Genomic DNA, 7,950 nt, shown 5'->3' on the forward strand with positions numbered 1-7,950 from the left:
ATGCAGAGTACATCATGAGAAATGGTGGGCTGGAAGAAGCACAAGCTGGAATCAAGACTGCTGGGAGAAATATCAATAACCTCAGATATGCAGATGATACCACCCTTATGGCAGAAAGTGAAGAGGAGCTAAAAAGCCTCTTGATGAAATTGAAAGAGGAGAGTGAAAAAGTTGGCTTAAAGCTCAACATTCAGAAAACTAAGATCATGGCATCTGGTCCGATCACTTCATGGGAAATAGATGGGGAAACAGTGGAAACAGTGACAGACTATTTTTGAGGGCTCCAAAGTCACTGCAGATGGTGACTGCAGCCAGGAAATTAAAAGACGCTTACTCCTTGGAAGGAAAGTTATGACCTACCTAGATAGTATATTCAAAAGCAGAAACATTGCTTTGCCAACAAAGGTCTATCTAGTCAAGGCTATGGTTTTTCCTGTCATCATGTATGGATGTGAGAGTTGGACCATAAAGGAGGCTGAGCACTGAAGAATTGATGCTTTTGAACTGTGGTGTTGGAGAAGACTCTTGAGAGTCCCTTGGACTGCAAGGAGATCCAAGCAGTCCATTCTGAAGGAGATCAGCCCTGGGATTTCTTTGGAAGGAATGATGCTAAAGCTGAAACTCCAGTACTTTGGCCACCTCATGCAAAGAGTTGACTCATTGGAAAAGACTCTGATGCTGGGAGGGATTGGGGGCAGGAGGAGAAGGGGACGACAGAGGATGAGATGGCTGGATGGCACCACCGACTCGAAGGACATGAGTTTGAGTGAACCCTGGGAGTTGGTGATGGACAGGGAGGCCTGGCATGCTACCATTCATGGGGTGGCAAGGAGTTGGACATGACTGACTGACTGAATTGAACTGAATGCGTACAAATGTTATAAAAGTCTTATGAAACAATATATACCCTTACCAAGTATGAAGTTTATTTTTAAATTCTGTATTTTCTCTTTTAGTCTAATCAAAGCTATTCATTTTGAGTGTTTTTTATTTTTTATTTGTTTTTGCATTAATTTCGTATTGTTATCCATTTTAAGTGTTGCTATATATACTTGTCAGTCCCAAACTCCCAATCTATCCCTTTCCCACCACATAAATTCATTCTCTATGAATCTGTTTCTGTTTTGTAAATAAGTTCATTTGTTTCTTTTTTAATATTCTGCATATAATGATATTGTATGATATTTATCTTTCTCCTTCTAACTTACTTCATTTAGTGTAATAATCTCCAGGTCCATCCATGTTGCTACAAATGGTATTATTTCATTCTTTTTAATGGTTGAGTAATATTCCATTGTACACACACACACACACACACACACACACACACACACACACTCCACATCTTCTTTAGCCTTTTATCAGTTGATGGACACTTAGATTACTTCCAATCTTAAACTTTTCTTTTTTTTTTTTGTCCAATTGTAGTGCCTTCTAAAAGAATTCCTTGACTTACTATGTAAAGTCTGATACTTAGTATATGTCTGTGCTAAGTCTTTTCAGTCGTATCCAACTCTGTGCAATCCTATGGACTATAGTAGCCTGCCAGGCTCCTCTGTCAATGGGATTCTCCAGACAAGAATACAGGAGTGGGTTGCCATGCCCTCTTCCAGGAAGTATAGGTCTACTTCATTCTCAGGTCAATAATTGTATTTTGAATTTTCAAGTACTCAACTATTCCTTTTTTCACTGCAGGTTGTTCTTTCATTAATTTTAAAAGTATGCAGATGAATGGATAAGAAAGCTGTGGTACATATACACAATGGAGTATTACTCAGCCGTTAAAAAGAATACATTTGAATCAGTTCTGATGAGATGGATGAAACTGGAGCTGATTATACAGAGTGAAGTAAGCCAGAAAGAAAAACACCAATACAGTATACAAACACATATATATGGAATTTAGAAAGATGGCAATGATGACCCTGTATGCAAGACAGCAAAAAAGACACAGATGTGTATAGTGGACTTTTGGACTCAGAGGGAGAGGGAGAGGGTGGGATGATTTGGGAGAATGGCATTGAAACATGTATACTATCATGTAAGAATCGAATCGCCAGTCTATGTCTGATGCAGGATACAGCATGCTTGGGGCTGGTGCATGGGGATGACCCAGAGAAATGTTATGGGGAGGGAGGTGGGAGGGGGGTTCATGTTTGGGTACGCATGTACACCCGTGGTGGATACATGTCAATGTATGGCAAAACCAATACAGTATTGTAAAGTAAAATAAAGTAAAAATAAAAATAAAAAAAATAAAAAAAATATGTTTGCAGCATTCTCTTGAATATCTCTAAAACTTCGTTTTCTCGTCTTTTTTTCTTTCTTGTATTAGTATTTGTTGGTAGTTTCTTTTTCCAACAGGTTTATTTGCCTGTCTCATGTTTTTATTTCTCTTGAAATGTCTACTGATTCTTGCTTATTTCTATGGATTACAGTGCCCTCAGCACTGCATGAGTGTGTGTATTGGGAGATGAAGGGGGTTCATGATTAGAGCATGAAAATTCCTTGACTTTTGCGTAAGAACTTGTCTTTGGTGAGAGTAATAGGCTACCTGGGAGCACTTTCTCTTTTTTTTCCTCTGCTCTACTGCCTACATTATAGTGTGTGCATGTTCAGTCACTCAGTCACTTCAGACTCTTTGCGACCTCATGGACTGTAGCTTACTAGGCTCCTTTCTCCATGGGTTTTTTCAGGCCAGAATACTGGAGTGGGTTGCTATTCCCTTCTCCAGATCTTCCTCACCCAGGGATCAAACCCAGGTCTTCTGTGTCTCCTGTATTGGCAGCTGGATTCTTTGCTACTGGAGTTACCTCTGAAACGCCAATACTTTGGCCACCTGATGTGAAGAACTGACTCATTGAAAAAACCCTGATGCTGGGGAAGATTGAAGGCAGGAGGAAAAGGGGACAACAGAGGATGAGATGGTTGGATGGCATCACTGACTCGATGGACATGAGTCTAAATAAGCTCCCGGAGTTGGTGATGGACAGGGACACCTGGTGTGCTGCAGTCCATGGGGTCGCAAAGAGTCGGACACCACTGGGCAACTGAACTGAACTTCTTTTACCACTGAACCACCTGGGAAGCCTACACTGTCGTGTTAAGTTCAGTTCAATGGCTCATCGTGTCTGACTCTTTGCGACACCATGAACCGCAGCACGACAGGCCTCCTTGTCCATCACCAACTCCCGGAGTCCACACAAACCCATGTCCACTGAGTCAGTGATGCCATCCAACCATCTCATCCTCTGTCATCGCCTTCTCCTGCCCTCAATCTTTCCCAGCAACAGGGATTTTTTAAATGACTCAGCTCTTTGCATCAGGTGGCCAAACTATTGTAGTTTCAGCTTCAACATCAGTCCTTCCAATAAACACCCCGGACTGATCTCCCTTAGGATGGACTGGCTGGATCTCCTTGCAGTCCAAGGGACTCTTAAGAGTCTTCTCTAACATCACAGTTCAAAAGCATCAATTCTTTGCCACTCAGCTTTCCTTATAGTCTAATTCGCGTATCTATACATGACCACTGGGAAAACCATATCCTTGACTAGATGGACCTTTGTTGGCAAAGTAATGTCTCTGCTTTTGAATATGTTATCTAGGTTGGTCATAACTTTCCTTCCCAGAAGTAAGTGTCTTTTAATTTCATGGCTGCAATCACCATCTGCAGTGATTTTGGAGCCCAGAAAAATAAAGTCAGCCACTGGTTCCACTGTTTCCCCATCTATTTGCAATGAAGTGTTGGTACTGTATGCTATGACCTTAGTTTTCTGAATGTTGAGCTTTAAGCCAACTTTTTCAATCTCCTCTTCCACTTTTATCACAAAGCTCTTTAGTTCTTCTTCACTTTCTGCCATAAGGTTGGTGTCATCTGCATATCTGAGGTGATTGATATTTCTCCTGGCAATCTTGATTCCAGCTTGTGCTTCCTCCAGCCCAGCGTTTCACATGATGTACTCTGCATACAAGTTAAATAAGCAGAGTGACAATATACAGCCTTGACGTACTCCTTTTCCTATTTGGAACCAGTCTGTTGTTCCATGTCCAGTTCTAACTGTTGATTCCTGACCTGCATACAGATTTCTCAAGAGGCAGGTCAGGTGGTCTGTATTCCCATCTCTTTCAGAATTTTCCACAGTTTATTGTGATCCACCCAGTCAAAGGCTTTGGCATAGTCAAGAAAGCAGAAATAGATGTTTTTCTGGACCTCTCTTGCTTTTTCCATGATCCAGCAGATGTTGGCAATTTGATCTCTGGTTCCTCTGCCTTTTCTAAAACCGGCTTGAACATCTGGAAGTTCACAGTCACGTATTGCTAAAGCCTGGCTTGGAGAATTTTAAGCATCATGTTACTAGTGTTTGAGATGAGTGCAACTGTGCAGCAGTTTGAACATTCTTTGGTATTGCCTTTCTTTGGGATTTGAATGAAAACTGATTTTTCCAGTCCTGTGGCCACTGCTGAGTTTTCCAAATTGGCTGGCATATTGAGTGCAGTACTTTCACAGCATCATGTTTGAGGATTTGAAATAGCTCAACTGAATTCTTTCACGTCCTCTAGCTTTGTTTGTAGTGATGCTTCTTAAGTCCCACGTGAGTTCACATCGAGGATGTCTCGCTCTAAGTGACTGATCACACCATCATGATTATCTGGGTCATGAAGATCTTTTGTGTACAGTTCTTCTGTGTATTCTTGCTATCTCTTCTTAATATCTTCTGCTTCTGTTAGGTCCCTACCATTTCTGCCCTTTATTGAGCCCATCTTTTCATGGAATATTCCTTTGGTATCTCTAACTTTCCTGAAGAGATCTCTAGACTTTCCCATTATATTGTTTCCCTCTATTTCTTTGCATTGATCACTGAGGAAGGCTTTCTTATCTCCTTGGTATTCTTTGGAACTCTGCATTCAAGTGGGTAGATCTTTCCTTTTCTTTTTTTGCTTTTCACTTCTCTTCTTTTCCTAGCTATTTGTAAGGCCTCCTTAGACAGCCATTTTGCTTTTTTGCATTTCTTTTTCTTGGGGATGGTCTTGATTCCTGTCTCCTGTGCAATGTCACGAACGTCCATCCATAGTTCATCAGGCACTCTGTCCATGAGATCTAGTCCCTTAAATCTATTTCTCACTTCCACTGTATAGTCATAAGGGATTTGATTTAGGTTATACCTGAATGGTCTAGTGGTTTTCTCTGCTTTCTTCAATTTCAGTCTGAATTTGGCAATAAGGTGTTCATGATCTGAGCCACAGTCAGCTCCTGGTCTTGTTTTTGCCTACTGTATAGAGCTTTTCCATCTTTGTCTGCAAAGAATATAATCAATCTGATTTTGGTGTTGACCATCTGGTGATGTCCATGTGTAGAGTCTTCTCTTATGTTGTTGGAAGAGGGTGTTTGCTACGACCAATGCAGTCTCTTGGGAGAACTCTGTTAACTTTTGCCCTGCTTCATTCCTCATTCCAAGGCCAAATTTACCTATTACTCCAGGTGTTTCTTGACTTTATACTTTTGCATTCCAGTCCCCTGTAATGAAAAGGACATCTTTTTTGGGTGTTAGTTCTAAAAGGTCTTATAGGTCTTTATAGAACTGTTCAACCTCAGCTTCTTCAGCATTACTGGTTGGGGCATAGACTTGGATTACCATGATATTGAATGGTTTGCCTTGGAAATGAACAGAGATCATTCTGTCGCTTTTGAGATTGCATCCAAGTACTGCTTTTTGGACTCTTGTTGACCCTAATGGCTACTGCTTTTCTTCTGAGGGATTCCTGCCTGCAGTAGTAGATATAGTAGTCATCTGAGTTAAATTCACCCATTCCAGTCCATCTTAGTTCACTGTTTCCTAGAATGTCAACATTCACTCTTGCCATCTCCTGTTTGACCACTTCCACTTTGCCTTGATTCATGGACCTAACATTCCAGGTTCCTATGCAATATTGCTTTTTACAGCATTGGACCTTGCTTCCATCACCAGTCCCATTACAACTGGTTGTTGTTTTTGCTTTGACTCCATCCCTTCATTCTTTCTGGAGATATTTCTCCACTGATCTCCAGAAACATATTGGGCACCTACTGACCTGGGGAGTTCATCTTTCGGTGTCCTATATTTTTGCATTTTCATACTGTTCATAGGGTTCTCAAGGCAAGAATCCTCAAGTGGCTTGCCATTCCCTTCTCCAGTGGACCACATTCTGTCAGACCTCTCTACCATGACCTGCCCATCTTGGGTGGCCCCACACAGCATGCCTTAGTTTCACTGAGTTAGACAAGGCTGTTGTCCATGTGATCATATTGGCTGGTTGTCTGTGATTGTGGTTTCCGTCTATCTGCCCTCTGGTGCCCTCTCTCAGCGCCTACTGTCTTCCTGGGGTTTTTCTTACCTTGGATGTGGGGTATCTCTTCATGGCTGCTCCAGCAAAGTGCAGCCTCTGCTGCTTACCTCGGGCATGGGGTAGCTCCTCTTGGCTTCGCTAGTGCCCCATTGCAGCCGCCGCTGTGCCTACACTGTACTGTAATGTTAGATTTCCTAATTTGGACCCTATTCTCATGATTATATCCTCCGAGTAGGGTCAAAAGTCAACTGCTCTGTTCTTCAACCAATTACCTGATGAACAGCCCCCTGCCCATTCTTTCTTACAGCTCTAATCTTGCATGAGGCCTTTTGGATTCTACTCTCAGCTTTCACTTTTCAGTGGCGTCCTTATTTTTCTTTATGGTTTTGCTTTCCTGTGTGGTTCTGCTCTCTTGGCTCTCTTTGGTTTCTTTGTCTTGTTGTCATCTGTCTTATATTTTCTGGAAAGTCAACTGTTCCAATCAATTGATGATGCCAACTCAGACTTTCAGCATTTCTAGAAATTCATTTTTCTTTGTGTTGTATTATTTTCCCAGAATTTGGGGTTCAGGAGGCAAGTGTTTGAGCCTAGTTAGTTATCTTGAACCAGATATCTCTTGTGTGTTATTTTCAATAGTTCTATAACTTGTATAACAGGAGAGAGATTAAATAACATGTTAAAGTTTATATTGCTAACATGTGGAATGTCTGACTGATTTAAAAATCAAAGTTATTTCCAGTACCCCTACTTTTAAAAATAATTGGGAGCCAAATGCCCAAAGGATCATTAATGCGCTATTTATTTATGATTTTAAAATTTTGTTTTCCCATTTCAGTAGCCCTTTGTTTAATGCTGGGCTTACACTTGAATAAAATATAATTGCAGATAGTTGATCTGACAGCATGAGTGGATTAGTGCTTTCAACAGTTGTTTGGTCATTAGAAGGAAAACACTAATGTAAAACTCCACATTCCATTCTTTAAGCCCATTTCTCATTATTGTAACAATATAAATGGCTGATTCCACTTTAAATATTATTTAAAAATATAACTCCACTTTTGGATAGAAGTAGAGGAGGAAAGTTATGTGCTTAGTGTTTTTTCAGAAATTTTCTATTTAATATTGTAAGGTTAGGATGTCAGAAATAGGGCTCATAATAGTGTTTAAATATTAGAAATATATACAAAATTGTTTATGTAGAATAACAGTATTTGTGACTATTTTTTTTCCTTTTGAAAATTGCATAATTGGAATGCTAATTGGTAGTTTTATAATAAGCTTTGAATATTCCTTACACTTTTCTTTGAACAGAAAACCCTGTAGGTGAAAGAAATAATTATATCAAATATGTTTGTTTTATTATAGTTATTCAAATAATAAAACAATTTTATTTGTTAGAATATTGAAATTATATTAGACATTCATTATCTGGTATACTGATTTGTAATTAAAAAAAAGTAAAATTGGTTAATATAATTTCATTTGAACAAAGAACAGAGAAGCAAATAGGCTTCATTAGTAAGCTGAAATCTGTATTTTCAAAGGACATGAATTATAAGAGGGCAATGCCACTGTAGGGACTGGAGCTTTGTTAAGTCATATTTTTTATAATGTCAGTTTCTGGTG

Source organism: Ovis aries, chromosome 8 (genome assembly GCF_016772045.2).
Source record: "Ovis aries strain OAR_USU_Benz2616 breed Rambouillet chromosome 8, ARS-UI_Ramb_v3.0, whole genome shotgun sequence".
Taxonomy (NCBI): Eukaryota; Metazoa; Chordata; class Mammalia; order Artiodactyla; family Bovidae; genus Ovis; species Ovis aries.